The sequence below is a fragment of the Anarhichas minor genome, unplaced genomic scaffold (assembly GCF_050575085.1).
Source record: "Anarhichas minor isolate MPS153535 unplaced genomic scaffold, ASM5057508v1 ptg000062l, whole genome shotgun sequence".
NCBI classification, from domain to species: Eukaryota; Metazoa; Chordata; class Actinopteri; order Perciformes; family Anarhichadidae; genus Anarhichas; species Anarhichas minor.
This window is the reverse complement of record NW_027466508.1, coordinates 8,988,765-8,999,295: the sequence shown is the minus strand read 5'-3', so window position 1 is coordinate 8,999,295 and position 10,531 is coordinate 8,988,765.

The window sequence follows — 10,531 nt, the reverse complement described above, 5'->3', positions numbered from 1 at the left end:
TTTTAAATTTGATTTAGGTGGGATTAAAAATGTATCTGGTTTAGAGAGGCAACTTTTTATCTGAATAGAATACAAAAGTCTGTGTTTGCAGCGTAATGTTATAGGCAAGAAGTTATGTTCTTGTCCGAACAAATGTATCACCATGTGCCACATCACATCTTATGTGATGGCGTCTTATGTGTCAACATGGGCTGGAGGCTTGTATGTGCATGACACAATGAATGACATAATTACTGTAACTATCTCAACTGTATGAAAACATGCATGCACCTGCAGCACATTGGTGTCAACACTGTATACAACCACACACCTCACTATAGGAAACGATGGAAAGAAGGTTTAATTAGTGGACGCCTGATTAAGATTTAAAGTGCTCGGCCTGGGTGTGACTTATTCTGCCTTTACTCAGACTACTGGATTGTTCAACTATTTTAATTAACTTGATTGTCATAGAGAGCGTGAGGGGGTGGGTGTGCATATGTGTGTGTGTGTGTGTGTGTGAGAGTGTGAGTGAAAGAGAGGTTCTCAGTTATTGCTTAACCAACACTGAATTAATTGGATGTATCTCCCCTTCTATGAACCCTCACCACACATCGCCCTTTCACCACATAAACCTTGCAGTTAACTTAATGAATTCACCTTCATGATTATTCCAAGATAGGTCCAGACACAGATGCATTGTATTTCAGAATTGGGCAGACTTGGAGTGATATCCTTTTATTTAGCTAAAGGCGAGGGGAAATTAAACTAATATTGTAATATGTTACGTTTAGGGGGTAGCGATTGTTTTCTGTCAGGAGCTGGCTGAAAGGATCATTTGCATAAACTGTGATACGTGAACAAGTCAAACTATGCAATTTTTATATATATATTTTTTAATCGTGTTGTAATCAAACACACCAACAGAGGGCGCTAAAGTATTGTGCATGAAAGCAAGACAATGGTATTTGATCTGCAGCCCCTCATCCCACTTCTCTGCTCTATTTGGTATGTAGGAGCAGACCCCACAGTGAAGGAGGCATTTTCTGAAAACTGGGAGCGGTCAAGAGCTTAAGATGTGGTAGAACTTCTCTTGGATGGGCTTCATTTAATGTAAATCAGTAACTGCAGAGCACACACACACACACACACACACACACACACACACACACACACACACACACACACACACACACACACACACACACACATTCAGTAATATCTATCTGCTTTTGTTCCTTATCCATTGTTCCTAAGGGTGGACAAGCCTCAGTATTGACACGCAGCCTGACACCAGCTTGCCTGGCCTAATTGGCCTCAAGACCTCTTGTTGGTGTGATCTATTGATCAGCCTCACTGCAGATGCAGCTAAGTCACAGGGAGAGGACAGAGAAAGAGACACATATACCGAAAGTAAGTACTGCCAAATCTGGGCATGATGTCTTAAGCTTCGCTGCTCCCTTGGCAGAGCTGTGCAGCAAGCAAAGATGATGATAGGGTCTTCACCCTGAGGCGCAGGGGTCCAGATCCTTGGCACAAGCTGATTCACACACACCGATTGTCCTTTATTGTTACCAAGGGGATGATGGCGGCAACAAATGGAGGTTTCTGAATGCTGTGACCTCCAAAGATCTATAGACACGGTCTGCTTTAACAATCCCACCAGAGACGGCAAGATGAAAACCCCACGCCCGCAAAATCCACTTTTTGTTTGATTCTTCTGCGGCAAATATTAGGAGAACAAAAAAAAAAAAAAAATAGGCAGCTATGAGATTGCCACCGAAGAGCCCTTCTGGGGCAGGGGTGAGCGAAATGGTATGCATGCTGATCTTGTATCCATCAGCACAAACATCCTATGCATGATTATTTTTGCCTGCACCTTCAACCTCCTTTGCATTCACATTCAGATCCCAGATCACATCATCTCATTCTCGTCTATTTCCATTTCGACTTCCTCTCCTCATCCTCTCCCTTCTCGAGCAGTACCGCCATTTCAATGTAAATAGTGTCTCTCTGCCTCTTAATCCTCCTCTGTCATTCTGTACAGCCTTCCCTCAAATCCCTGAAAAACTCATAAGAGAAACATGCGCATGTTTATGAGGCCTGCCACACAATATGTCCTTCGCTACCTCATAAAAGGCAATACATTCTTCTTTATGGGGCGTGCAAATTTTCTATTCTCTTCCGTGTGTGAGAGCTAGATTCCCATATGGTATTACATTTATGATGCATGACAAGGCTTTCAATTCTCCATCTCCTCTGCAGCACACTGCGAGGAGCTGTCCAAAAGTCAAGGCTGTGACAACGGGCATCATTATACATTTTTCTTTCTGTGCGGCTGCCTCTTTGTATTCCTCTCCACGCTTTCAGGAAATCTGTCTTTTCCCCCGCCGTGTTCGAGTCCACTACCAGGTGCACAACGAGCTCTTCTCCTGGTGGAGGTGGTAGTGGTGGTGGTGGTGGTGGTGCTGGATCGAGTGCCCACTCTTGTACCAACCTTACACTGATGTGTGAACATATGCACGCCCGCTCCCTGATCCTGCCTCCTGTTTTATCATCAATATCGGCCTGTTGAGGGGTTGACGGCTGTTGACAGGCTGAATTGCGGAGGTAAAGATGATGGCAGCTCTTGCAGAGATAGAATAGGTGAGGTTGAGACCCCTTGGAGGGTGTTATTAGGCTGTTATGAAATCTGATCCCTATCAGACTTTCACTGAAGCATGGGGGAGGTATGTGTATAGCCAGATGCAGTGCACAGTACAAGTGTTGGGTCTCTTCCTTCCTCCTATAGCTTCCTCTTATCTACCGCTCTCCTTCCCTCTCTCACACACAAACACACAGGTTTTGTTTTATATTTCATGAACATACACACCTCAAGGCACGCAGCATGCACTGCATCAGGACACCGAAAACCTGCTGTTCGGTGGTTCAAAGCTCCCGACAAGATACCTAGAGTATGCACTGATCAGGGAGAGATCAGAGAGAGAGCTGCTGTGAAAACATAATAATGTGTCAGCCATTAATACAAACAAATACACAAAAAAGTGAACGTGCACAATGCGGCAGGAGATCATGAACCTGTTTGAAAGGTACACATATTTGTGTGTCCAACAAGTCCGCAAGATCAAACAAAAAAAACTCAGTTTGGGGAAAATTGATTCTTATGAGTGTATTTACAGCACAGAGGAACAAAAGTCAACATTCAGGCTATTTCACTTTTGCCTGTATGCTCTCTTTGATAGTGTTTGACAACCTTTTTGCTACGGTTGTTATCTTTATAGCTTCTGTTTCTTTTATGTTAGTGGTGGGAATCTAGGGATGGCAATGTTGTTCGGGCAATCGATCCACCACTTCGGTCTAGACTGAAATATCTCAGCAACTATTTGATGCATTGCCATGAAATTCTGTTTAGACATTCATGGTCCCCAGAGGATGAATCCTCACTTTGGTGATCCCCTGATTTTTCATCTAGTGCCCTTGTTAGTTTGACATTTGTAGTTTTTGAGTGAAATGTGTTAATAAGATGACCCACTCGGGATAAACTGTAAAGATTTTGATGATCCATTCATTTTTCTTATGGCACCATCATCCAATCAAAATGTTAATCTCTCCAATAGTTTGGTTTGTGACTAAATATCTGCAAAACATTATCATCATCCTAAGCAGTACTTTGTGTTCGGTGCTCATTAGCAAGTTAGAGCGACAACACGCTAAACTAAGATGGTGAACACTGTACCTGCTAAACACCAGCGTGTTAGCATTGCCTTTGTGATCGCGTTAGCATGCTGATGTTCGCATTTAGCTCAAAGCACCGCTGTGACTAAGTACAGCCTTACAGAAAAGCTTGCACAGCTGTAGTTTCTTAGTCCAGTTTAAATCTATAAAGAACTTTTACAGTTCATAAAAGTGACCTGCTTTTGATGTACAGAGTATGTGTAAAGATCTAGCTTCTCAAACCACCTTAAGAGACGGTGAGAGATGCTTTAGGCGGGCTAATGCTGATGCAAAATCAATGTACACACACAACAACACAATTCGTTTTTTTTCTCAATTTGCCAACATTGCAATAAAACAAACAACAACTATATCCATGTGTGATTAGCAACGGAATTGACCAGCAGGGGCCTGCGGTGTGTTTCTGACAAAGACACACTGGGAAACAAAGGAGTAAGTGCTTGCATTGTTATGGCTTTTAAAAAAGGATGTCAGGTTGGTAATTGTATCCATTTGAATGGAAGGTAAGAAAGAATAATCAGATTCCACATGGTAAAATGTAGCTTCATGTTGCATGTTAGAGAAATGTGGATCATTCAAAAATACTATGTAGGTGCCATACACATAAGTTGTAACTGAGATTTGAAATTGTAGTAACATGTGGGAGTGTCACAGGCACATGTATGCGTGAAAAACAGGTTGCATCCGCTCATCAAAACAAAATTTGTCACAAGTTCACACATATAAACATGCATATCGAGATTTCTCTGTTGCAGAGGTGACGAGATGTAATAACAATGTTGTCTTCTTCCGTGCAAAGGTTCTGTCTGCTTTCTTTTAACTGTTGCATCTATTACAAAGTATTGAGATGTCATGCCTGTTTACATGGTGCACAGATACAGCAGCTATTCAAACAACCAGGCTGGAGAAAAGGCAATAGGTGGACACAGAAATATTAGCGTGAATGTGAATCTGATTTGTGCGACAAGAATCATTTAAAGTGTCTCTCAGAGCTCACTCTAAACCCCTTCTGTCAGCTGTGGCAGAGCACGCTCTAATCCATTGTCACTGGGCGGATTAATTTGCATAATTCCACTATTGTGCAGCCCCAGATCCTTTTCTGCGTCCTCCTTCCCATGTGAAAAAAAGAAGAAGACGAAAGTCTCCGAGACCTTTTGCTACTTGTTGCTTTGGAAACGCGGGTGGAAAAAGCGGAGGGAAGTACAGAAGGGCAAGAATGACTGGCAGAGGAGAAAGTGGTGCAAAAGTTAAGAGATGGAGAGGGTGTGCTTCACAGTGTAAATATGATGAGCAGGGAGCATAGAAATCGAGGAAGAATGAGCGGAGGACAAGGGAAGGAAAGACGGAAGACGGATGGAGAGAAGAGAGGAAACTACTGTTCAGTGAATGGAATACAGAGCAATTTTCTGTTACTTAAAAAGTCATTTATCTATGTCGACAGTATTAGTCATGTATTCGAGTGTGACCCCCCCCGCCCCACCATGCACGCACGCACACACACACACACACACACACACACACACACACTTTCCTCTATGTACATGTGTGTCACTGTTTGCGTGTTGTTGTGTGTCTGTGCGTATGATGAGGCTGTATTGCTTTTTCCTCCAGGGAGGGGAGCTGGAGGGAAGAGAGGCAGTGCTAAATTGCAGAGATAAGATCAATATGTAGTTAAGGGGTGGGGCTGTGCCTTTTTAGAGTGAACACTGTATAATATTGCAATAGCCCTGCGCAGTGTTAAATGGATTATTCTTAAAATGTGATGTGGAGACAGCTTACTTGTCAAAGAAGAACATTTTAGGATGATCACTCAGTACTCCGTGATTACTTTTCCCTTTTTTTCTTTTTACCTTTCAGGATGCATCAAAGGTAACTTACAATGAGACTGTCCTCCCAAGAAAAAGTATCAGTATAGTTTCAGCAATACCCCAAAACGCCATGTGTTTACTTTCAAGTGTCAAAGCCAGTGGCCACAGTAATTATTATCATTATGAGTCTTGTTTGTTTGGAGCAAAGGAAGAAGTAGCGTGACATTGTGTCTTCAAAGGGAGGTCATGTTGGTTGGAAAGGTCAACAAAACGTCAAATTTTAACACCGGAGGCAGTCGACAACAGTTTCTTTTAATGATAACCATGGTTCCCTAACCTTTATGGTTTATGTGCCTAAACCCAACCAAACCTTAACTGTTAGTGTTGTTTCATTCATAAAACGGACTTGTTTCTCAACAGTGATTTGTAAAGGCTTTGGAAGGCACATAATGTATTTTCAACATCAGATCATAAAACCCTTGTGTGGGTTCATCTGGATGGCAGTTTAAAGGAAATAGATTTTGTCAGTTATAGAGGAACTCCACATTAATTGATTTGTTGCATAGGTTTAATGTATATAATATCTATAATAATTTCAACAAAAATGTACATCAAATGAAACTCAAGACGGGACACTTCAATAGTAGTGGGTTGGATGCAGACATCTTGAAGACAAATATCTCAAAACCTAAACAAATAAACCAAAACATGCCTGCATGGCTAATGCCACTGTAGCAGTTCGAGAAGATATGTTATTTGTTCATTTGAGGTGAAGTGAAATTGATTCAGATCCAGTGAGACTAACCAGGAATCATCTCTTGCCCTCAGCTGAGAGACTGCACACAGTTAACCCCGCTGGCATGGGATGAAAACCCCGCAGAGCCGTGTCCTCTGTCTCCCCGGCCGCCTTTCTCTCTCTCTCTCACCTCTCCCACTGCCTTGATAAGCAAAACAGCATGCCCTGCTATAATCACCATGACATATTAAACATAATCAGGTGTGCTAATGAGGTCATAATCAAGATAATTCATGCATTAATTACCAAATATTTCTCTGTCAACACACACCTGTAAAGAGTCCAACCAACCAATATGTTCTATAACTGGACACAATATCATGAATATAATTAATGTATTGTATTACTTTCTCTTGCGTTACGTTATCAATACGCTGGTGCCAAATACCTTCACATTCACACTCACTGCAACATTAACCAGCTGTCAAACCACAGTAGAGTGCAGGAAAGGAAGATGGTATTTTCATTGGCTTCATTTAGCCCACACCAATCTATTCAAATAAGTCTGGATCGGCCCTGACACCGCTCTTTAGTATCGGCCTGGGACATCTCTAATAATCAATATTTTTATATTAACTATGGATCGCATGATCGCTTACTTGTATATGCGAGTTATGACCCAACTCTGAAGTTCACCTCAGCTCTACGGAGCATTTCAGCATCTTCATACCTCATTCAGTGGATTTGATTTTACAGCCGGCAACTTTGCTGTTTTGGTTCACTCTAACCGCTCTCATTAACGTTGGATCCAGCAGCAGCAGGCGGTTGTTTTCATCAAAGAACCTCCAGAAACCCACTGCACACTACTTGCCCAGCACTAGACAGAAACAGTTAGCAACTAGCTGGTGAACATACTGTAGAGGACCATTTAGTTTCTAATTAGCCTGATGTTTCTCTGGAGTTAGTGAGGACCACATCAGATGTAAAAGCGAATGAATATTGGACTGATCAACTAACTAACTCTGCAGGTATTTAAATTAATTTGTCAAATTGCGATAAATTCAGAAAAAAGGGTTTTCAATAGTCCTGCACTTGTTTTGGGAAAAGGAACAAGTAGGGAAGTCATGTGTGATATGCTGTCTCAGAAGAGTTTACTCATGTTTATTCATCCAAAAATATGATGGTGCATACTTGCTCATTTTTCAACAATGCTTCACATTCAAATACTAATCCTCGCAAGCTGTTCAGTACAGCGGCAGCCTTGAACTGTCGGCCAATACTGGAACAATTTGGGCTTCAGTGTGGGCCTTGCCTGGGGGAGACGGAGAAAAGCTGAACCAGAAAATCTATTTCTCATAATTATGAATACAAATTTATTTCCATAATTCACTGAGCAGAGCTGCAAGACACTGGAAAAAGGTCGGAGAAGGTTCTGCAGAGGTGTCGATTGAAACTATTGACCTTGTGATTACATGCATTTCAAACCTACTCTTGTTTAAGGTGCAAAACATAAGGTTGACAATAAAATGGGGCAGTCACATGTGGCGGTCAATTTGTTTTCAGTTGGGAAAGAAAAATCCATGGTTCAAAACTGTGCCCTTCAAAACATCATATTAACGATTCAGCTATAATTGAATCCCCCTCCAAGCTGCACCCATAATCAGATTACACTTTTTCAATTACTTACTATTCAAAGGTTTGCATTTGGAGTTTCTGCAGCAAACACCAGCCCTATGTGTTTATTCATGTAAGCTCTTAGCCGAACCGAGTGGACCATCCATCAACGCACGCCGGTTAGAAGTGACTTCCGCGTCCCCAGCCGTTCTGTCATGGATCATTAAAAGCAGTTATTACATTGCATTGTTATTACTTCCACAGTTACACTCAATGTTGGAACAACAGACAGGGGGCTAGTTGTGATTGGTAGTTAAGACACATCATGCTAAGAACTCAAGCGGGTTGATAATTGTCACAACGTGGCAAAGGGATACAATCGAGCGTCGTTATGTGCTGCGCACATATACTGACACATGCAGTCAGACACGCACACACACACGCACGCACGCACACACACACACACACATGCATACATAAGCATACTGTAATGGGCCAGTGTGTGGTTTAAATTATCTTTGATGCAGTGGATACCCCCTGCTGTTCACCATATTACTCTGTTCACATCAAACGGGTTGTTCTGGGAAGAAAAAGGGACATGATGACAAGACTGCGGCTCATCCTGATGTCGAGCTTTTTGTTCAAATGAAAAATAGGATCCTCTTCCCTTTTTTTTTCTTCTCTCTTAGTCTCTTTTTCTCTCTCTGTTGTTCTGCCATGGTTTTTCTTTTTAGTGCTTTTTTCTCACAATATCGGATGCTTCCTTTTCATCCTTGTACTTCCTGCCTTTCTTCCTTTTGTAACTCTTGCATCTGTTTTCCTCACCCGTCTGTGCAAAAACAAAAAAAAAACTGGCTTTGTGTAAATCATCAGACCGTCCTGTTTTTGCTCTGTCCCTGTTTTGTGTTTTTCTCATCTTGATTTTTCCCCGCCAACTGCCGTCCCATACGATTCCCCTTTTGAGTCACCTGGAGCTTGTCGCAGCATGCCACCCCATCATAGCTGACCATCCAGACAATGTCAGCGTGAGTCACAGTTCACAGATGATAATGACCCTTCCCAGCTGCTGTGCAACCTGGGACTCACTGGGCTCCTCTAACCTACGGTCTGGCGTGTGTGTGTGCCCATGCATGTCTATTTCAATGTATGTGTAAATGCGTTTGTACAAATTCTTTGTGCAGGAAGGAAGCGGGGGGGGGAGAAACCAATACATTCCCTACTTGTTGATTTTTGATGTGTGTAAATGCATCCATGTGTGCACCGAATTCACTGAACTGATGATTTGTGCGCCGCTATCTGTGCATGAGCCTATTGGTATGGATAGCGTGGCGTGATCTCGAGCCTGATCTGTACTCGCTGACTCCAAACCGCCCCCTCCCATCCCATAATTCCACCTCTACCTCCAAAGCCCTTCTAACCTTTCTTCTGCACACCCACCTGTCAATCATGTTCATTGCAGCGCAGCAACATAGGGACACTTGGTTTAGTGTTGATTGAACCCTCACAGTTTACATTGGAATAAACCAACATCCCTTATGTGCTATCCCTGATGAAACCCTTGGCGGAGCCATTATTAATCCCAGCACACAACTTGGGGAACATCTATTGTCTGATAAAACATTTTGAAAAATGAGGTTGAGCCGGTTGTATTTACAGATGCATTGACTAAATATTTACATACATTTAAAACTGTGTGTAGCTTAAATCTTAAATGTAAGGCTGTTTCATGAAAAAAAATATTGAAATGTCACCTCGTTCTCAGATGATTCAGTGGAATTAGTTTCCTTTAAAGTGGAGAGAAAGACTTTGCATAAGCCACCTTTCTTCATACCTAAAGGTCAAGCCAATTTAAGGCATAGCTGTAGGTGTTGGAGAACTGGACTCATGATGTTTGGGATAAAAGCTTGTTCCTCTAGTCATCATGTTGAACATCACTCAAAGGGCATCAGTATGCTTCTAAAGAAATGCTTGTCGGACCATCTAACCACATCTGAAACGCCTTTCCCAATACAACACTTGGAAATGTTGGGGAATTGATCTGCATTGAAAAAGAAATCTGTTGACGTTAAAATGAAGCATAGTTTTGTTTTAGAGATGAGGAATAAGGTTTATCACTTTAAAGGCAGAGCATTGCACGATCTTGCATCATGTGCATTGCCACATGGAACTGAAAATGAATGTAAAACACAGAAATAATAAAGGATCTGTCTGATCTTTCTGTGACAAGAGTGTGTTTCTAAGAACATCTCTAGCTCGCTCCGTGTTCTCTACACAAAATGACGGCACAACAGTGCAACGTCTGTGACAAAATGTCACGTCAGTAATTGTCCCCCGCTGCTGATACGCTCCGCAGCGAGGGAGGACTTACAGCATTTCCTACTCTGTCCCTCTCTTAATCAATTCACTGAGAGAAGGTTAAATCCTCTTCTCACAAGCCACCAGCTCCACCTGTGGGGGGGGAGCCTCGAATAGAGATCAGACTGCAATCAATTGACCGTCTGTGTCATTACAGGATTAGCTCTACCTGCAGCATGGTCACATACATCTGGAAGCTTGCCCAATAACGGGCAGGTAATAGAGCAAGTCACTGCATGTCCCCTGGGGGAGATTAGTGCTCCATGTCCCATATTAAGTACAAGACTAGGGAGTAACAAATGGC